This window comes from Microtus oregoni, unplaced genomic scaffold, assembly GCF_018167655.1.
Source record: "Microtus oregoni isolate MIOR12 unplaced genomic scaffold, Mior012 000079F_000, whole genome shotgun sequence".
Taxonomy (NCBI): Eukaryota; Metazoa; Chordata; class Mammalia; order Rodentia; family Cricetidae; genus Microtus; species Microtus oregoni.
The window spans coordinates 2765737-2789159 of record NW_024544152.1 but is presented as its reverse complement, the minus strand read 5'-3'; positions in this window follow the sequence as shown (position 1 = coordinate 2789159).

The window sequence follows — 23423 nt, the reverse complement described above, 5'->3', positions numbered from 1 at the left end:
AAAGTGGTAATCGAGGTGGTAGGACTAAGGCTATTTTGCCTTTTGGCTCTGCCCAGTCCAACATGGTTGAGGTTTGTTCAGTGCCAGCTCTGCAAGCCAGGCTCACCACTCCATTTACAGGCACATATCTGGTCTATGTTGCCATTAAGCAAGTTGTAGCACTCTGCTCTGGAACCTCATTTAAATGCTCCATAGGTGGGCCTCCCAAAAGAGTCAGAGCCATTTCTGCTGATGAATCAGAAAGCTGGTTCCTAAAGAAGCTACTCATTGTTTGCTGCCAATGCTGAATCAGGAAGACCTCTCTTAAAGGAGCTGTTGCACCACTGCTCACTGCGAGCAAAAAAATCCCATCCAAAAATAAAAAGTGGCTTCCAAGAAACTGCACTTATCTCTGTTCTTTTCTGTCTAGAATTTCTTTTCAAGCTCTCTTAGGTTTTATGTGGATATACTCAGCTCCTCATTGGGCACCAACCTGTTGGCTGAGAATGCCTGTTCTTTTCAGGCTGCCTGGACCTGAAATAATCACACAGACTGTATGAATTAAAATACTGTTTGGCTTATTAGCTTATGCATATTTCCAGCAAGCTCTTAAATCTTAAATTAACCCTTTCTATTAATCTGTGCTTTGTCACATGGCTGTGGCCTACTCGTAAGTTTCTGTCTGGTATCCAGCATCTGTCTCCTGTGGTGGCTACATGGCTTCTCTTTGACTCTGCCTACTCTCTCCTCATCTATATGCCTGGAATTCCTGCCTTGCTCTATTCTGTGCTACAATAGGCCCAAAGCAGATTTTTTTTTATTAACCGATGGTATTCACAGAATACATAGGAAAATCCCACATCAGACCCTTGCCCTTGCACATGATGCCAAGCTTTAGCTGCTCGCTTTTATATCTCCTTGTCTTCTAAATGAGTACCATTCATCTCTCCATGAATCCTTCAATCCTGGGAATTTTACTTCATTTGCAGCTAGAGATTCAACAAGGGCCTTTAATGACCTCCTTTCAAGGACTGTATCCAGGTCAAATGGTACCAAAACTCAACGACTCTTGATTACTCTTTCATGACTTCAAAATCAGTTCCTTCTGGATGACTCATACACAACCAGTCATTTTTCATCATGAGATGAAGTCATGGCTGCTTCTGGACCGAAACACTTCATAGAAGGTCTCTTTTAGTGATGCTAGTCTCTTTTACCCCACAGCTCATTCTCTAACCCCAATTAACCATTGTTCTAGAAAGTAAGGTTTTACGTTAGTTGGTCTGTTCTCATTAATTACTGCTAATTCTTCAAGTTCAGCTAAGTAGAACCATATTTTCTTAATTTACAACTATTACTCAAATGTCCCAATGAAGAATTTAAATATCTTTTAAAAACTTCTAAAAGATCATAAGCAATCATGTGTACCACTCTCAGCATTATCTTCTAAACTCCAACAGAAACCTCACTGGGCTCTGAGCACTCAATTGCTTTTCCAGTTCAAATTTTAAATACTATAACCATCCTCCCCTAAACATATGGGCAGGCATCTCACAACAGTAATTCACTCTCATTTACTCAATTTTGGTATTATTTAGAATTTAATTGTGGTAAAAAAAAGTACCAATAACTTGTGGGACTTAGGAGGAATGAGTTTATGGAGTTACACTACAACATCAAAGTCTATAATCAAAAGAATTAATTGCCACCATGCCTGGCTTTTTAGTTTACATATTTCTATTGAAAAATTGTATAACTCTCATTACTAATATATAGTGTTTATTAATCCTCTTCTCTTGTTTTTCTGGTATGGATTTCTTTCCTCTCTGTTCATCAATTGTACTGTGATTAGTTATATCCTTTGTGTACTTAACTTTCTATTCAGAATGAAGTTTTCCTCCTAGTAATTTAGAGTTAGATTGGTTGACATAAATCATTTAAATTTGCATTTAAATATAAGGCATTTTTCTTTCTTTCTTTATTGCTATGAATAATTTTGATGCATGTAGTAGTATGGGCTGGTTTGGTGCTCTTTTGGAACTAGAAAATAGTGATCCAAATCCTTCCAGCTTTTGAAGTACCATTTATTTCAGGAGTTATTCTAATGTTACAGCATTTGTATTTGACTTGATCTTCCCCCTTGCATCTTTTAATGTAACTTATTTTCTTTATTCTGCACATTAAGTGCTTTGATTATTGTGAGTCATGAGAAATTTCTAGTCATGTCAATTTGATGTTCAATATGACTCTTTTTTTGTGAGGAATCTCTTTCTTTAGAGTATATTTTCCATTATTTTGTAAAAATATTTTCTATGTTTATGATCAGGATTTCTTCTCCTTTTCTATACTAATTATTTATATGTTTGGTATTTCATATTGTCCAAGAATTCCTTGATGCAATATAACTGGATATTTTCTTTGACTGAGTAAGTTAGTTTTACTACCTTGTCTTCAAGACATGAAATTCTCTCTTCCATGTCTTTTAATATGTTTGTTGGGGTTTACATATGATGATTTTGTTTGACTTTACAAGTTTTTCATTTCAATTTTTAATTTTGGATTTTTTCTTAAAATTTCTATTTTTTCATTAAATTCTTCTTTCATGTCTTGTGTTGTTTTCAATATTTCATTCAGTTATTTCTGTTTTTATGGTCTTTCTTAAAATGCCTGTATCCCTTTAAGATAGTCTACATTCATAAATGCTATTTTGAAGTCCCAGTGTTGTGATAATTAGTCTTGTTTTAGCTAAACTGCCATACTAGGAGCTTATTATAATAGTTTGCTCGCTTCTTTAAAATGTATATTGTGTGGATTTTTCTCATTTGCACTTTTGTGGTGAGTTTCTGGCATCTGAGAATGGGGTTTTTGAGGTTCTTCTTGTTGGAAATATCTAGTCTAACCTTTGAAGGGTGAATGTTTCATTCTTTGATTTCTGTTGCCTCAATCTGGGTGAGAGTCACATGTGGTAACTCTGTGCTCTCTGAGTGTGGTGGCTGTGAACCACTAAATCCTGGCAAACTTAGGTGGTTGTGAATCCCAATTAGAGATTTATTAACTAAATTTAATCAATAATACAGCAAAATGTATACTTCCAGACAAAGAACAATGGTACAAAGAACCATAAAGATAACAGAAAATTAGTTAGGGTTATTTAGGATGGTATCCCTTTCTTGTTGTTTGCTTGTTTTGAGACAGGAGTTCATTGTGTAGCTCTAACTGTTCAAAAACTCTCTATGTAGATCAGGCAGATTTTATACTCACAGAAATCTACTTGTTTCTACTTCCTGAATGCTGAGAGTAAAACCAAGTGCCACGATACCAAAAGGTATTTCCTTACTGAAAAATGAAGTTTGGACAGATATTAAGTAAAAGGTGATTAAACACAGGAAGGTAAGGATTCCCTTACAAACAAGACCATTTATATAAATGTGAAAAGGTTCATTTTAAGAATAAGCAGGTGAATTTATAAAATTAAATTAAACCAAGTCCATAGCATGTTGTATTCTTTTCCTAGGAGGAGAGATTTGAACTACCATCATGAAAATCAATGAGGCTGTTGTATTTTCAAATAAGGAACCACCATTATGTTTTGTTCCATTATACAGTTACACCATAAAAATATTGAATGTCTCTTTCCCATACTTTTGTAAACAACTTATACTATCAAATTTTGCATTTGTGCCACTCTGTTAAAGTGTGAAACCATATTGAATTGTAGTTATCATTTATGAAATTTTCGCTATGGAATATTTTTCCTATATCTATACCTATATCAATTTTGATACATATATATATATATAATTTAGACTATAAAAGAGCAGAAAGAGTGCTTAACTATTAGCTAGCTATTCAGCCACTGCACCATGTGTGTTTTGAAAATTAATTTTATTTCATTAGATATATTTGAATAAAACATACAGATAAGTAGTTATAATTCTGATGTTGTACAGGTAGTCTTTAATGTTTTGTTCTAGAAATGTTACTATATTTATTTATAGTTAGATTGTTGGTAGGCTTTTTAAGTTTTACTAATATTCTATGTTATACATTATATAAATTTACTTTTTTCATTTATAGCATATAGGTAAATAATATGTTATATAAATGGTCAATAGTTTCCTCATTGAGCAGAAATTTCAACATTAGCACATATTCAATACACTTCATAAATTTGCTATGTGATATTGCAATCTCTTGTCCTGATAAGATATTTTTCCCAGCCTGGATAGAAGACATCTGGATTATCAATCTTTGAAACTATAAATGAGAGGATTTAGCTAACATTACTCTCAACACCAATACACAGTTACTAGATATTATTTTATGTTACTACAGCAGTGATCATAGTAATATTGCACAGTGGATAAGTAATATGGCAACAAAGATGGATAGTGAAAAGAAATATCACATATTCAAGAAAAAACAGGCATGATTATTGGAATAGGGGCTTTCAAGAATGCAATCATACATGCACACAGGCTCACATATAAACAAGTATATACACACAAACATATTGTGCGTACACACAAAACCTCTAGATAAGTGTGAGCAAATTAGAATACAACTAATAACACAATGAAAAAAGAGAGACAGTGGTAATGTTATGGAATCAAGCTGCTGAAATAGACCACATCAAAAAGTTAAAGGCTGTATTATCTAAGAATACAGCTTTGTGCTCATTTTGATTCACAATTCTAGAATTATTTCTGACTACATTTATATTTCAGTTGTCAATAATATTATTAATTTGAACCATTTTACTTTGAAGTTAGAAAAAAACAGAAAATATACAGTGAGATATTGTCAAAAGATGACAAAATGTTCGCTTTATCTTGATTCAGAATTTATTTTCAATAAGATTTAGTGAAAGATACTAAGTGTGTCAAGCAGTGACACAAACATTGGATTTGAGGAACATATAGAAATATTTTGACTGTGGAAAAGACTAAGAATTTTATATTTGGACAGATTTATTTTCCTAAGATATTTATATTCCTAAGCTTTTCAGATGACTATATAATAACAATTGAAATTATCTGGATTAATTAGAGCCAATTATAGCAGAATCAATATCAGGTTTTATTCAAGGCACCTTACTTATCTAGCCACAAGTTCTTGGCCATTTTAGCATGTCTAGTAGGGTCCATTTCATAGAGTGAGCCTTAAATCCAATAAAAAATTTGGCTGCTTCTGTAATCTCTGAGCCCCTACTTTATTGAGTATATTTTGCAGTCAGGTCACTGTTGAAAATCTGTGGTGGCTTGAGTAGAAATGGCCCACATGGACTCATGTTTTAATGCTTACCACTTAGAGAGTGACACTATTAGGAGGAATTGGTATGGGCTCGTTGGAGTAATGTTTCACTGTTGAAGCAGATGTTGAGGTATCATATGTTAAGATATGCTCAGTGTGGCAGTCTCATTTTGTTGCCTCAGGATCAAGATATAGAACTCACATCTCATTCAGCATCATGTCTGCTTGAATTATAACATTCTCCTTTCCATGAAGATATTGAACTAAACCATTAAAACTATAAGCCAGCACCAATTAAATGTTTTCATTTGTAAAATGTCTATGATAAACTGGACAGTGGTGGCACACGCCTTTAATCCCAGCATTGGGGAGGCAGAGATGGGTGGATCTCTTCGAGTTTGAGCCCAGCCTGGGCTACAAGAGCTAGCTCCTGTACAAGCTCCAAAGCTACAGAGAAACCCTGTCTCAAAACAGAACAAAACAAAACAAAAATAATTTTCATGGTTTACCAGTTGTAGGAGTTATCTGGTTGTATTTTGGAGGTCATTTATGTATACTATCATATCATCAATAAATAGTTAAATTTTGACTTTTTCTCCAATTTGTATCCTCTTGACCTCTTTTTTGACTTATTGTTCTAGCTAGAACTTCAAGTACTATATTTAATAAATATCCTCCAACAGACTGTAGGAGAAAGGGTCCCTTGTTTGTCCTGGCCACCCAGCTAGCTTAGATCTAAAATAATCACACAGAAACTGTATTAATTAAATCACAGCTTGGCCCAGTAGCTCTAGCTTCATATTGGCTAACTCATACATCTTAATTTAACCAATCTCTGTTTATCTGTGCATCACAACAAGGTCGTGGCCTACCAGCAAAGTTTCAGCATGTCTATCTCTTGTGGCTTCATAGCATCATTTTTCTCTGCCTTCTTTCTCTCAACATTCAGTCCAGTTTTCCCCACCTACCTAAATTCTGCCCTATCAACAGTGCAAGGAAGTTTCTTTATTTATTAATGGTAATCACAGCACACAGAAGGGACTCCCACATCAACTGATAACACATTCAGTATTGTAGCAGGAAACAAGATTAACTCAAAAATATCAGTAACACTCCTATATGCAGATAATAAATTGGCTAAAAGAGAAATCAGAGAAACATCACCCTTTAAAATAGCCAGAAATAACATAGAATATCTTGGAAAATTCTAAAAAAATTTATAGACATGTATAATAAGAATTTTAATTCTCTGAAAAAAGAAATTAAAGATTTTTTTTTAAGAAAATGGAAAGATCTCCCCATGTTCTTGGATAGGGAGGATTAACATAGTAAGAATGCCAATATTTCCAAAAGCAATCTACAGATTCAGTGCAATACCCAACAAAATCCCAACAAAATTCTCCATAGATGTTGAAATAACATTATTCAACTTTATATGGATAAGCTATAAACCCAGGGTAACCAAAACGATCCTGTGCAATAAAGGAACTTCTGGAGGCATCCCCATTCCTGAATTGAAACTCTACTATAGAGTGGTTATTTCAATTCTGGGCTGTCAGGAAAAAACAAGTGTACTCCTTACTATAATATGGTACACTATGAAAAGACCAAATGTAAGAATAATAGGGATAGAAGAAAGAGAAGAATTTTAAGCTCAAAGGCAGAGAAAACATATACAACGAAATCATAGAAGAAAACTTTTCCAACCTAAAGAAGGATAGCCCTATGAAGACACAAAACACCAAATCGTCGGGATCAAAAAAAAAAAAAAACATAAACACATTTGCACACCATATAATAATCTAAATGCTAAGCAAACAGAATAAAGAAAGAATATTAAGAGCTGCAATGGAAAAATTCATGTAATATATAAAGGTAGACCTATCAGAATTACACCCAAATTCTAAATGGAAATGATAAAAGCTGGAAGCTTCTGGGCAGATGTGCTGCAGACACTAAGAAACCACAGATGCAAGACCAGACTGCTATACCCATCAAAGCTTTCAGTCAACTTTGATGGAGAAAACAAATTATTTCATGAAAAAACCAGCTTAATGCAATCCATATTCACAAACCCCACCCTACAGAAAGTACTAGAAGGAACACTCCAACCCAAGGAAGCTATCAGCACACAACAAAACACAGGCCAGAGATAACCTTCCACTAGGAAAACTCAGTGAAGGGAAACACAGACACTACTATGAAAAATAACAGTAATTAACAATTTCTGGTGTTCTGGTGATTAATATCTCTTAATTTCAATGGTCTCAAATCACCTATAAAAAGACAGACTCTAAGAGAGCAGATATGAAAACAGGATACAGCCTTCTGCTGCATAGAAGAAACACACTTCCATTTCAAAGACAAATATTATCTCAGAGTAAAGGATTTGGAAAAGATTATCCAATAAAAGGGACTTAGGTAAAAAAAAGGTGTAACAATCCTAATATCTAACAAAATAGATTTCAAAATAAAATCAATCAGAATAGATGGAAAAGCACCCTTTATACTCATACAGGAGCAATCCATCAAGATGCAATCTCAATCCTGAACATCTATGCCCTTAAACAAGAACACCCTCATATGTAAAAGAAACATGACTAAAGCTTATATTTCACATCAAACTGCACACATTAATAGTAGGAGACTTCAAAACTCCTATTTCACCAATGGACAGGTCAAACAGACAGAAACTTGACAGAGAAATAACAGAACCAACACATGTCATGAATCAAATGGACTTAACAGACATCTATAGAACATTCCCACCCAAACAAAATGGAATGGAACATACTTTCTTCTCATCACCTCATGGAACCTTCTCTGAAATTGATCACATACTCAGTACCAAAGCAAACCTCTACATATGCAAAAATTTGGAATAATCCCCTGTATCTTTTAGGGTGACCATGCTTTATAGTTTGAATTTAGCACCAATACTACTCTCAGAAAGCCTACAACAGTGAACTATTGAACCACACCTAGTTCAAGGAATAAATAAAGAAAGAAATTAATGAATTCCTAGAATTCAACGAAAATGAAGGGACAACATAGCCAAACCTATGGACACTATGAAAGCAGTGCTGAGGAAATTTCATAGTAGTAAGTGCCCACATAAAGAAAGTAGACAAAGCTCACATCAGTGACTTAAAAACACACCGGAAAGCTCTAGAACAAAAAGAAGCAGATGCACCCAGGAGGAGTGGAAGACAGGAAATGTACTTAAAAGATGTTCAATCATTCAACAAAGAAATTCGTTCAACTATGTTTATAGCAGCAATATTTATAATAGTCAGAACCTGCAAACAACCTGGATACTCCACCAAAAAATTGATTGAAAAAGTGACATATGTACACAATAAAATACTTCTCAGTGACAAAAAAAATGACATATTGAATTTTGCATGGAAATTGTTGGAACTAAAAAACCCCATCCTGAGTGAGGTAACTCAGACCCAAAAGGATGAATATGGTATATACTCATGTATAAGTGGATACTAGCCATAATAAAAGGATATTGAGCCTATAGTTCATGATCCTAGAGAAGCTATGTAACAAGGTGAACACTAAGAAAAATAAATAAATCCACCTGGAAAGTCAAAATAGACAATATCACCTGACAAAATTGGGAATATAGGGATGGGGTATAGGGATGGTGGAAGGGGAGAGAAGGGAAAGGGAGAGAGGTAAGAAGAATTTGAGGGAAACAAATACTTGAAATGGAAGACAGAGATGAAAGCAAAGAAAAATATATCTTAAATGAGGGAGTAATTGTGGAGTACAAGAAACCTGACACTAGAGAAATACCCAGGAATCTACAAGGATAACTCCAGCTAAGACCCTAAGCAATAGAGAAGAGGGTGCCTGAACTGGCCTTACCATGTAGACAGTTTGGTGAATATCTAAAATATCACCATAGAACCTTCATCCAGAAACTGATGGAAACAGAGGCAGAGACCGACATTGGAGTACTGAACTGAGCTCCCCAAAGTCCAGTTGAAGAGTGGGAGAAATGAGAATACGATCAATGAGGTCAAGATCATGATGGCACACCCACTGATACAGTCTACCTGAACGGAAGCTCACCAACACCAGCCTGACTGGGAAGGAACAAGCATAGGAACAAACTGAACCCTCTGAATGTGGTTGACAGATGCATGCCTGGGGCACACTGAGGGGCCACTGATAGTCACACTGGGATGTGTCTTTGCTTGCATATACTGGCTTTATGGGATCCCATACTCTTTGGATGTAAACCTTGCTCAACCTTGACATAGTAGGGTGTGCCTACCACTTTCAATAGGGCGGGTGCATGGTACTCCCTTAGGGATGGAGGGGTTTGGAAAGGGTTGGTGGAGGCAGATGGAAGGGACTGGGAGGAGAGGAGGGAGTGGAAATTTGGATTGGTATTTTTTAGTAATAAAAAAGTATAAATAAAATGAAATAAAATAAATTATTTTGAAGAAGAAAAAAACAGAAAAGGGGAAGTAATGTGGGAGTCCTGATGTGGGAGTGTCATATATCAATCTGTTGATTTCATTGGTTAAGCAATAAAGAAACTGCTTGGCCCTGATAGGTTAAAACATAGATGGGAGGAGTAAACAAAACAGAATGCTGGGAGGAAGAAGAAGTGAGCTCAGAGACGCCATGCATGATCGCTCTGCTCTCTGAGGCACTCACAATGAAGCTCCAACCCAGGATGGACGTAGGTTAGAATCTTTCCCGGTAAGACTGATGCTACACAGATTATTAGAGATGGGTTGATCGGGATATGAGAATTAGCCTGTAAGGGCTAGAGTTAATGGGTCAAGCAGTGTTTAAAAGAATACACTGTCCATGTAATTATTTCAGGGCATAAGCTAGCAGGCTGCCGGGGTGCTGGGGATGCAGCCCCACCCCTCCACTTACTACAGAGTCACCTCTGTGTGCTGTGATTACCATTATTGAATAAAGAAACTGCCTTGGCCTGTTGATAGAGCACAACAGGTAGGTGGGGAAAACAGAACTGAATTCTGGGAGACAAAGGGCAGAGTCAGAGGGGACACTGTGTTGATACTGACAGTCAGACATGCTGGAACTTTGTTGGTAGGACATGACCACATGGTGATATACTGATTAATAGAAACAGGTTAAATTAAAATGTAAGAGTTAGCCAACAAGAAACTAGAGCTAATAGGCCAAGCAGTTATTTAATTAATATAGTTACTGTTTGATTATTTCACTTCTGGGCATACAGTACCAACAAGGGGGCCCTTCTCTTACATCCTAGAAATCAGGTCTCTTACTAAACACTGTCAGCTAGACAGGCTGGTCAATGAATTCCAGGAATCTGTTTTGCTCTACTGCTAGCTGTGGTGATACAGGCACTGACACCAATGCCAACTTATTTTTTCCTAAAATTTTAGTAATGGAGATGTTGAATTAGTTGAAAAATTGTGGAAAAGTTCTACTCATTGAACCCTCTACTTATTAACTAAGTTTGAACTTCTCATATATTTCTTGATAAGATTAATGGTTGCAAAAATTGAACAGCATTCTGATTTTGATTTATTGAATTGTATAACATGATTTTATTAGCATTATTTATTAAAATTTCAAATACTGTCCAAATTGTAATATGACCTATTGCCTGTTAAAAGCTGCTATTTACAATATCAATTAAAACTATTCAGTCATGCATTCTTTGTGGAACTTCATGACAATTTGAAAGTTAACATCAATCTTTTAAGTTGACTGAAGTGCTTTTTCACATTATTGTTAACTCATGTTTGTCTGTTGAAGTGTTATTATGAAACTATCCAGAAGGTGGAAACAGTTTTCAAGGCTTTAGCTGTTGGGTTTGCTTACATAGAGAAGAAAATAGAAATATGAAAAGAAGGCAATACTGAGCAATATCTTTGGTGATCTCATAAAAAACGTTAATAGACAACAAACATCTGGAAAGATTGTAATGAGAGATGATTATGGAAATCTTATTAATGTTTGAAAAAGGAGAGTTTTGTACAGCAGGTTAAATATTCTCAACTACATTGTGTAAGTGTTTCAGGAAGATTATTTTAATCAATATGAAAATGAAAAGGGTCATAAGAGTCTGGAGGAAGTGCAAAGTATTTAGATGTTGTATTAACTTGGATAAAAGTGATGTATAATTAAACTTAGATTCTGGTAGAGAAAATAGAATAAAAACAATAAATCCAAGAGGTAGTAAAAGGAAAACTGACTAGGCTCACATCATATTGCATTGTATATAAAACATATGATCATAAATGAAAGGATCTGAAGAATAATTGTGAGTCTTAATATTATATAAACTTATTATTGATAATCGACACTATGTTTATAGCTATTTCATATTATAAAAGAAAAGCTTTATTTTCATTATGGAAGCTAGATAATAATCCCAAGAACATGTGCATATGGTACATGTGTTCTTCTACTCAAATATAATCATCATTCAGAAAGAAGTGTCTGGAAATGCATGTGAAGTAATAAAGATGAGAAACATTCTACTAAGAGACATACATGACTGAGAAAAACTACAACTGGTGACATACATATGAAATTATAAATAACTTATTAAGGTAGTATAATTAATTGTTTTCACCTCTTCCTCAAACAGAATAAAATTAGACTTTCTGGAACATTTTTATGTTTTTCATATTTTATATATTGCTTTACTATATACTATTATTGTTGATTTTCTTATGTTCTTTTAGAAGAATTTTGATATTTCTAAAATTATTTCTACCACAACTACATAAATATGTAACTAAAAACACATACTATGAAATGGAGGTATATTTTGAGCTTTTCAAAAGCATCATAGTTTAGCATTGTCTAACCTAACTTTTTAATTTTCAGAATAGGACAGTAAATTTCAATAATGATTTAAAATAAATATTTCTACCTTTTCCAGCAACAGTATCCTTCATGCCTGTCTATTTGGCTTGTTAGTTGTTAAGTCAGATGGTTTTAGATGAAAGAATACATTGCTTTGAGGAGAAATAAAGTTTTCCCCTCTGTTGTTAGGTCTTGTTTGATTGTCAAATTATATTATGTGCGCCAGTCATGTTATTACATATATAATCAATATATCTACAAATACAGCAAAGTTTTTATAATCCTAGTCAACATAGAGGATGGATGTGTGTGTGTGTGTGTGTGTGTGTGTGTGTGTGTGTATGTGTGTGTGTCTGAGAAAGAGAAGGGGACATAAAACTGATACATCTGAAAACGGCCACTATGGAAAAGAGATGTTTCTTTTGAGGATTAAATTCTGTCTTCAAAATGTTCCCTCATATCCACTTTTATATGGAATAATTTTCTTTATATAAAATAAGATTAATAGTTCCCTTCATAGATACTGAATAAATAAGTAATTTTATATAGATATAAGATATAAAACTTGTGTATTAGTTCAAATATGGATTTAATATTTAATGTTGTAGTTTCTCTTTCAAAAATCTACCTGCTTTTATTCACATTCACAGTAATTCATTATCCTTGTTTTCTTGCTTTTTAAAAGCAATTGGATTAATTACATGCACCTATATCAAAGTGAGACCACAGGTTTTCAATTCACACTTAAGGTTTTAGGCTTTAAATATGTAATATTTCAGGCTGGAGAAAAGGAACAGTTGTTAAGGTTGCTAGCTACTCTTGAAAAATTTACTTGGTAAAGTTGATAGTGCCCATGTGAGACTTTTCAAAATTTTCTGTGACCCTGGCACTGAGGAATTCAATATGCACTTCTAAAATTTGTGGGCAGCTGCATCCATGTACACTTATACATGTGAACTCACTCACACATACACATAAATAAAATATATCTTCAAAAGTAAAGAAAGAAAACTGTGTTGGGAACAGTTATATATTAACCCTATAATAGGTATGAATAACAGTGGTTTTTTGGAGCAATTTCTCCTGTTGTTTCTGAGGTGATTTATTGTTCTATTTAATTCTTCCTGGCATTATCATATATATATAATATATATATATATATATATATATATATATATATATATATATATATATTTAAGTAGTTCTAGGATTCAGAATTTACACAAAACTATACACAAAAGAAATGATATTGTGTTATGAGCAGAGTACTGAAAGATGTAACTCTGGCATTGCATCGTGTGCAAAACACTAACCTTGAAGAATCACAAAACATATAGACTGCTTTACCAAAATTCATTGTGGTTGAACTTGAACAAAAGTAAGATGAAGATCGTCTATCAGGACATGGTCAAAAGTATGATATATGGTTAAGAATGACTTGGTAACTGTAAGTGAGTCTCCAGAAAAAAAAAAGATAAAGGAACTTTTACTTCAGGTGCATTTTGTTCTCTGGATTGTGCTTGGATATGATTCCATGACTCCTGTGTAGTGGTATTTCAATTGTATTTTAATAAATAAAGTCTGCCTGAGGATCTGAGAGTAAAACATACAGTTCCTAACCCTTACCTTGACCTCAGTCCGAAATGATGATTCTGCCTCTATGCATCTCAGAATGAGAATTTGTGTTGAGAGCTGTCTCCTTCCACCTTATAATCAATCTTATCTAGAGACGGGATTATAGGTATGCACCTCTCGGATTAAAGGCATGCACTGCCTGGTTTCTAGGTCTAATGGTGTGACTACTGGTAACACACAACTTCAATCCCAAGCAAGTTTATTTATTAAAATACGATTGAAATACTAATACACTCCTATAACAAACAGTTACATTTAATTTATGAGATATGTTTATTTTTGTTGGGTGTCAGAACATAGGTATAGAATCTGATATCATTAGTGTTCCATGAATTTGGATTTGGCCTCCGTCTATCTTGGTTTTGTACTTTTCCTGGTATGAACTTAGTATGTTCCAGGCAAGTTTGATTAAATTTTCCTGTTCTGAGAACATCCTGGGAAATGGCTGGTTTGTCAATATTTAGTATGTGTTTACTGGCATTTATTTATATGTTCATTGGATCATGTTTATCTGAACTCAAGTAACCTTCCTTAGATCATTACTTTTTTTGTTATGTTCATGTATAAAAGTACACTGAAACTGAAGTAAGTTGGTCTACAGCATTAGACTGTAGTCTTTCCTTTTTTTCAGTTCCTCAGATCCCTGGCTGAAAAGCAGACAATGTCCCAATATACTTAGCTTTTATTTTCTTAATGTGAGATACATTCTTATGTTTCTGGGAAAGGAGCTATATAAATGCAGAGCAGAATATCATATAATATTAGTACCATTTGGACAGGCTCTTGCATGCCTGAAATGCTAGCACTTAGAAAGGAATGGCAGGAAATAATAGGTCATCATCTCCATCAGATATTTGGTGAGTAAGATGCTAGCTTAGGCTAGAAGACACTATGTTTCAAAACACCTAACCGGATAATTACAGTTTCAATTATCTATGTATAATTAGAATCCATCAGTCATGTTTCAAAACTAGATTTTTAGTGGGACTTAAGGCACACACTTTCAAGCTTGTCTTTGATCAAATTTGCATAAGGAACTTAATGAATCTCAACTTACCAGTTTCATTTTTTGAATCATTTTTAGGAACTTCCTTTACTAATTTTACCTTCTATTTTTACTTTGGGGAGGTATTTATTTTTCCTTCATTTTAAAAAGACAGTATTTATTTTCTTTACTCATCTCCTCAAAATTATTACAAAGGAAATGTGAAATAAAAGATTACATAAAATTATTTTACATAAGCTCTTCTTCATTTGTTCATTTTACAAGTAGGACTAGTGACAAATTAACTGATAAAATCAATTGTCCTTTTCACTGCTCAAACAACTGGTTAGTATGTTATAGTAATGCTGACATCATCAAACAGCAATTCTTATTGGTTTTTTTTATGTACTCTGGGCCTGTAGACTGAAGATTGTTGCCCCGATGTTACAAAAGAAATTTGGGTGACTGTCCTGGCAGTGAGACGCCTCTATAAATTCTAGTTTTGGAAGTTGTTTTCAATGCACTTCCTATTTACTTAGGTAAAATTATATCCTTCTGGAGTCTTTGATGGAGTTGAAGAATAAATAGTTATAATTATAGTATTTCTTAGTTATGATAATAAAATGTATATATATATATATATATATATAGTAACTATAATTCTTGCTTGATAACTGTTTTGTTGTATGTAATCTTGCTATGTTAAAGTTAAAACCTTCCTTTTATTTAGACAAAAAAGGAAGGTGATATGGGATTCTCTTTTTTACACTATAAATACCATTGATTAATAAAGAATCTGCTTTGGGCCTATTACAGCACAGAATAGGGGAAGGCAGGAATTTCAAGCAGACAGAGTAGCTGGAATCAGAGAGAAGACATTGAGCCACCACAGGAGACAGATGCCAGACGCTGGATGAAGCATTACAAGCAGGTCACAATCAGGTGGCTATACACAAAACTAGCCAATAAGAAGCATGACCCAATAGATCAAGCAGTTTGTAATAATACCATTTCTGTGTGATTATTTTGTGTCTGGGCAGCCAGAAAATGAATGAGCAGACTCTGGTAACATTTTTACATGAATTCTAGTCCTAGTTAGTAATTTTTTTTTCTTTCAATATTTTAAGTAGACTTTTCTGGTCTGTAAATATGTTGACAGGTTTAAAGCATTCCACTATAGGAGATACATTTTTTAAATCTAATGCCCAAATACTCTGTCTTTGATTTTGATACAATTTGACTATAAAGTGTTTTCATGTAGATTTCTTTAGATTGAATTAGCCTTCTTAGAATGATAAGTACCATCCCCATTAATATCATTTGAAGTTCAGTATATTCTGAAAATGAGCTACCCTTGTTCATAAATCTCTAACTTTATATTAAAAGATGTTTCTTTTAATTTATTGTGCTATTTTTAATGAAGGTAAAAATGGCATCTTTTCATGGAAGTTTATATATCTGTCTTGTCCCCTCAAGTGTACTTCTGAATGATTTGATAATTGTAACCGAAATAATGCCACATAACTTCTGAGACTATATCTTAAAATCAAATGTACTTTTGAATTATTGTTTCATTATTTCCTCTTCTGAGTCATAATAGGATTAACTGAATGGCTGAGAGAAATTTATTTCTGACATTCCTGGAGGCTGCAAAGCTCATCATTATAAGGTAAAATTCTGCCTGATTCACAGAAAACCATTTTTTACATGCTTTCTTACATATGAGAAGGAATCAGTGGCTTTTCCAAACTTTTTTTGATAAAATCACAAACTGTGCTTACAGTACCATTGCCTACAAAAACAATATTCTTGTTACCATAATAGGGTTAAAATCTCAACACATGAAGTCTAGTTTCTTGGGTTTGTTATATACTTTTGAGATGAGCCCTTTGTCAGATATAGGGTTTGTGAAGATCTTTTCCCATTCTGTAGACTACCTTTTTTTTTTCTTTTTAGCAATGTTCTTTGTCTTACAGACCCTTTCAGTAGTTTCAGGAGAACTCATTTATTAATTGTCAATTTTAGTGTCTGTGTTACTGAAGTTATATTGAGGAATGAGTCTCATGTACCCATACATTCAAGGCTACTTCCCACTTTTTCTTCTTTCAAGTGTGTTGTAACTAGGCTTATCTTGAGGTCTTTGATCCACATGGATTTGAGTTATGTGCAGGGCAATAAATATAGGTCTGTTTCAACTCTTCTACATGCCACTATATAGTGATGGCAGCACCATTTGTTGAAGATACTTCATTTTTTTCTATTATAAATATTTGATTCTTTGCTGAAAATCGGATGTCCCTAGGTATGTAGATTAATATCTGTCTTTGATTCAATTGCATTGATCCATGTGTCTGTTTTAATGCCAATACAAAATTGTTTTTATCGCTATAGCTCTATAGTATATTGTACTCAGGAATAGTGATACCTCCATAAGTTCCTTTTTGTCCATCTTTGTTTTAGGTCTCCTGAATTTTTGTTTTCATTGTGAAGTTGAGAATTGTTCCTTCCAGGTCTGCAAAGAATTGTGCTGGGATTTTGATGGACATTGCATTTAATACACACACACACACACACACACACACACACACACACACTTAATTTTACTAATCCATGAGCATTTTTGTATCTTTTTCATTTTGATCTCTTCTCTAATTTGCTTCTTCGAAGACTAGAAATATTTGTCATATAATTCTTTCACTTGTTTTTTTTTGAGTTGCTCAAAGATATTTTATATTATTTGTGTCTATTTTAAAGGGTATTGTTTCTGATTTCATTCTCAGCACATTTCTCATTTGCATATAGGAGGACTAAAACAAAATACAAAACGATTCAATGAAAAATGGGGTACAGATCTAAACAGAGAATTCTCAACAAAAGAATTGCAAATGGCGTAAAGACTTAAGGAATTATTCAACATCATTAGCCACTAGGGAAATACAGTTTAATTGAGTCTTAGATACCATCTTACATCTGTCAGAATAGCTAATAACAAAAAACATTTATGACAACTTATGTTGGAAAGGATTGGTGTAAAGGGGCACTCACCTCTTGTTCTTGGGAGTGCAAACAGGTTCACCAACTTTGAAAACTAGTATGGCAATTTCTCAGAAAACTGGAAATTAATTTACCTCAAGACCTAGCAATACTATTCTTGGGCATATTCTCAAAGGATTCACAAGTGTGCCACCGGACATTTGCTTAACTATGGTAATAGTAGCATTTTTCATAATAGCCAGAAAATGTAAACAATCTAGATGGTCCTCAACCAAAGAATAGATAAAATATGGCACAATTATACAATGGATTATTACTTAGTGGTAATAGACAATGACATGTTGAAATTGCAGGCAAATGAATAGAACTGGAAAAAGAAAACATCCTCAGTCAGGTAACCCAGACCCAGAAAGACAAGCACAGTATGTACTCACTCATAAGTAGATAATAGAAGTAAAGCAAAGAATAACTAGGCTATAATCCACAGCCCCAGAGAAGCTAGGTATAAAGGAACACTCTAAGAGGGATACACACGGCATGCCCCAGGAAGAGAAAATAGTTAAGATCTCCTTGGTAAACTGGGAAGGGGTGGTGTCAATCAACATTTCTGTCCTACCTGGTCAAACAGATATTCAGTTCCAAAGAAACAAAGAGAGGCTTACATGAATTATTAACTGTTTTGTCTACTTTTCCGGCTTATTATTAACTAGCTTTTACAATTTAAATTAACCCATAATTATTATCTATTGTTATCCATGTGGCTTGGCACCTTTTGCTCATTAAGCCATTATCATCTTGCTTCCTTTGCATCTGGCATGTGACTGTGTCTCTGACTTTTCTCTTCCCAGAATTCTCCTAGTCTGGTCACCTCACCTATACTTCTTGCCTGGTTGTTGGCCAGTCATCATTTTATTAAACCAATAAGAGTAACAAATATTTACATTGTATAAGAACATATTTTCCAGAGAAGGGTAGAAGGGAGGGGATGGGGGATGGGAATATGAATGTTCAAGTTGGCTGAGTTGGGAGAGGGAATGAGTTGGAGAGCAATGAAATAGAGATTCTGAAAGAGGGAGTCATTGAGGTGTTAGGGAGAAATCTGGGGCTAGGGAAATTTCCAAGAATGTAGAATATGTTCTCCCTCCTTCTGCTCCTCATTGGGACCTTGGGAGCTCAGTCCAGTGCTCCAGTGTGGGTCTCTGTCTCTATCTCTATCCATCACCAGATGAAGATTCTATGATGATATGCAAAATATTCGTCAGTATTGCTCTAGGATAGGGTCATTTCAGGTTCCCAATCCTCAGCTGCCCAAGGAACTAACTGGGAACCTCATCTTGGGCACTTGGGAGCCCCTCTAGGGTCAAGTCTCTTGCCCACCCTAAAGTGGCTCCCTTAATTAAGAATTGTGGTTCCGTGCTCCCCTATCCACCTTTCCTTTATCCCAATTCTCCTGTTTCCCCAGCCCCCCCCCTCCTTCCCTTCTAACTTTTCTCTCCCCATCTCCCCTTACCCCCATCCCACCCCACCCCCAAGATCCCATTTTCTCCCCGGCAATTTTGTCTACTTCCCTTAGCCAAGAGGATAACTATATGTTTTTCCTTGGGTTCACCTTCTTACTTAGCTTCTCTAGGTTCACCTATTGTAGACTCCGTGGTCCTTATTTATGGCTAGAAACCAATTATGATTGAGTACATCCCATATTCATCTTTTTGGGTCTGGGACACCTCACTCAGGATAGTGTTTTCTATTTCCATCCATTTGCATGCAAAATTCGAGAAGTCATTCGGGACCATGAGGCGTGCATCCACCCACTGAGACAGTGGAGCTGATCTACGGGGAGCTCACCAAGGCCAGCTGGACTGTGACCGAAAAAGCATGGGATAAAACCGGACTCTCTGAACATGGCGAACAATGAGGGCTGATGAGACACCAAGGACAATGGCACGGGGTTTTGATCCTACTTAATGTGCTGGCTTTGTGGGAGCCTAGCCAGTTTGGATGTTCACCTTCCTAGATATGGACGGACGGGGGAGGACCTAGGACTTACCACAGGGCAGGGAACCCGGACTGCTCTTTGGACTGGAGAGGGAGGGGGAGAGGAGTGGGGGGAGGGGGAGAAGGGTGGGAGGAGGGGGAGAAGGGTGGGAGGAGGGGGAGGGAAATGGGAGGCTGGGAGGAGGTGGAAACTTGTTTATTGTTTATGTTTTTTTCCTCTTTTCGCAATAAAAAAAATTAAAAAAAAAGAATGTAGAATAATGATCCCATCTAAGACTTTCAGCAATAATGGAAATGGGGCCTCAACTGGCCTTCCCCTATAATCAGATTAGTGACTGACTACCCTAATTGTCATCGTGGAGCTACATACAGTAACTATTGGAAGCAGATGCTGTCATTCACTGCTGAGCACTGGACTGATCTCCTGGAATTCAGTTGAAGAGAGGGAGGAAGTATCATATGAGCAAGGGAATCAAGATCATGATTGGGAAAACCAGAGACAGTTGACCAAAACTAGTTGGAGCTCACAGACTTTAGACTGACAGCTGGAGACCCTGCATGGGACTAAACTATGCTCTTTGAATACATAGCTTGATCTGTTGGCGGTGGATGGCAATAGGACCAGAACTTATCCTGGGTGCATGATTTCTCTTTTCAGAGCTCATTTCCTCTCCTGGGATACTTTGTTCAGCCCTTCATATAGAGGGGAGGCTTGATCCTGCCTCAATAAGGTATGTCAGACTTCATTGACCACTCATGGAAGACCTAACTTCCTCTGAGAAGTGGGTGGGTCGTGGGATGAGACGGGAGTTGGAGGCAGAAACGGGGGGGGGGGGGCAAGGGTTGGAATACAAAATGAAAAATAATTTAAATAAAAATGGAAAAGATCTTAATATATGTAATTTTAGGCCCACAAGCACTTAGCAAATATTTTCTGTTAAGGTTTTCTCAGAATTTTTCTCTGAGAAATTATTTTCTATGTTCTCTTTAATTTATTACATTCAATATATTTTGATCATAATTTCCCTATTTTATTTTCATCCAAATCTTCCTGCAAATACTAGCCATGAAATATTATTTTATGTCTTATCAAGAAGCCAAAAACAAACTAATGTAATGAAGATTTTTTTTTTCTACTTTGGGACTTGAGAGGATGCAATTCAGTATGTTTGAGAATATATGGTAGTCATTCACATTCCACGTATAGTTGGGAAGCACAGGGTGAGTAGAGATGCTGGTTTTTAGTTCATTTTCTATTTTTTCCATTCAAAATATGTCTAAGATTGAAGGCCAAGGGATGGTACTACTTAAATTTAGGGTTGGTATACTCTCTTTAGTTATTATGAACACAAAGACCTGACCAGAGGTTTGAATTCTATGTGTTGTTAAGTCTGGGTAAACTGAAAATAAAGATTAACCACCTTTCACATGGCAAGTGATATTTATCTACTTTTATAATGCAGATTTTAACAAATGAATAAATGAATGATCCAATGATAAATGAGCATCTATAAAGCAAAATTAATAAAAACTCATAGATAGATATTGGGGTTCAACCTGAACATCATAAAAGTGAACCAGCCAGCCACTGACTTTTACTTCAACCTTAGTCCAGAAATTGTAATCCTGCCTCCAGGAATCTCAAAAAGAGATTAAGATTATGAGCTATCTCCTCCATCCTTATATTCCTACCTAGGCATGTCAAAATGAGATTAAGACTATGAGCTATCTCCTCCAATTTTATATTCCTACCTAGCCCTGGGATTATAAATTTGTACCACTGGGTTTAAAGGCAATCACCACCTGGTTTTTGTGGCATCTAGTGTGGCTCCTGAGATTAAAGGTATATATCATTACTGCCTAGATTGTTAGAGTTTCCATTGTGGCTGTTTTAGTTTTCTGATCCTCAGGCAAACTTTATTTATAAAATACAAGTAAAGTGCAACTACATTTCCCCTACATGTTTAAAATAATAAAGTAGTCTATAACCAATAGAAGAAAAAGTTAATACAATAAGTATAATAGCTATATACAATAAATGCATCAAGAGTTTCTAGTCCATTTGCATTTGACAAATTCAGAGAAAATATTCCTTATCTCTCCTATCTTAGTGAGTCCAAAGACTTTTGTCTAATTTACTTTCTATGATAATTTGTTTTGGTGTCAGGTAAACAAAGAAAATGATACCTCTCTGGCCTTCAAGTTCCCCAGAGCCCCAAGAAGTAAATAGTATTAACTGAGGAAGTAAGAAGGACAAAGAAGCAACTTCCAAAAAATGTGAGAAATGACAGAAATAATGGATGTTTGGAAAGCCTCCCAAATTTACTTTGCAACATTGGGGCATCTAACATCAGTCTATAGATCTAGCATATCTGACAGATCTTTCTGTGAAGTAGGATATTCTGGAAGACTGTACCTCTTTGTATTGACAATTATTGGCAGTCACATTTTTGTGCCCTGCTTGTCTAATTAGGATAGCATACTGTTAGCATTTGAGGCAGAGGCATTTTCTTGCCCAGTGGCTTAATTTTGTCCCAGAGAATGTCAACTCCATGTTGAGTTTCTTTGATACCTATTGTATTAACTGAAATAGATTAGTGCTGCCAGAAGCACACTTGTCTAATTTTCCTAAAAAAGAAGAACCTAGGTTATTAAAACATTTTAAATGTCATATTCTGTTACATTTTTGAATTGTTTGAAAATTATCTGTCTATCTAAAATATATCTTTGCTTGCCCTTATAAGCATACCTAATGTGACTACAAGTTTGGTTATACTAGGTGAATAACTACTAGCTTATATTACTCCAATCCAATGTAAAACATTTAAAACTAATAGTTGTTTTTAAAAGTAGATTTAATAATCTACATTTTTATCTTATCATATCTATATCCTCCATTTTTTCTTTTCAGAGTAGTTTCAATAATCTACCATTTATTCATAATCTGGTGAATGATAAAAAACACCAACCTCACCTCTTGGAAATATCAGTATCAGATTATTAAATTTACTTCCTGATGTCTGGGGGTGATGGTTCATTTAAGGGACTTTGAAAGAAAAATTTGGGTTAATGGTTCAGTCCTAGGAGAGATCGTTTTATCATTTTTGTTAAGTCTATGTATAATAGGAAAATTCAGGGCTTGTGAGACTGGGTAATATCAGCTAGACATCTTGAAATTGTTCTGAGCAGTTTGTAGTCCAAAGCTGATCATTAAGTGGGTGCTTTGAAGTAAATGGCAGTATATAAACTAGGAGGAAATGTTGTTGTGGAGCCCCTTCTTCTTCCTGGGACTTCAAAGATTATTGTAGGAAAATTTACTGTTCACTGTTGAAAACTTAAAAAAAGTTTCTACCAAAACAGAAAGTTTGAATTTCAATAGATATATATTCAAAATGTATCATAAAGATTAAAATATGTGTGAAGAAAAGTGAATTTTTTGAAAACAGAATTTTGAAAACCTTAGTCTCTATATATCTATCTTCCATCTTTCCCACACCAGTTAGCTGGTGGTATTTGACATAAACTCTAAATTTTTCTTTAAATAACAGGCTAGGATTTAGAGAAGGAGAGCCACTGTTCAACTCCAAAGACAGCTTTGATTTTTTTAGTGAGTCATAAAAGTCATAAATTATACTGAGAATTTGGGAGATAGGTATGCTTAGGTAGTGAGATTTTACCCTTCAGAAAATATTTGTAACCTAAAACAGATACATCTTTGCATGGATTCTTTCTGGATAACTAA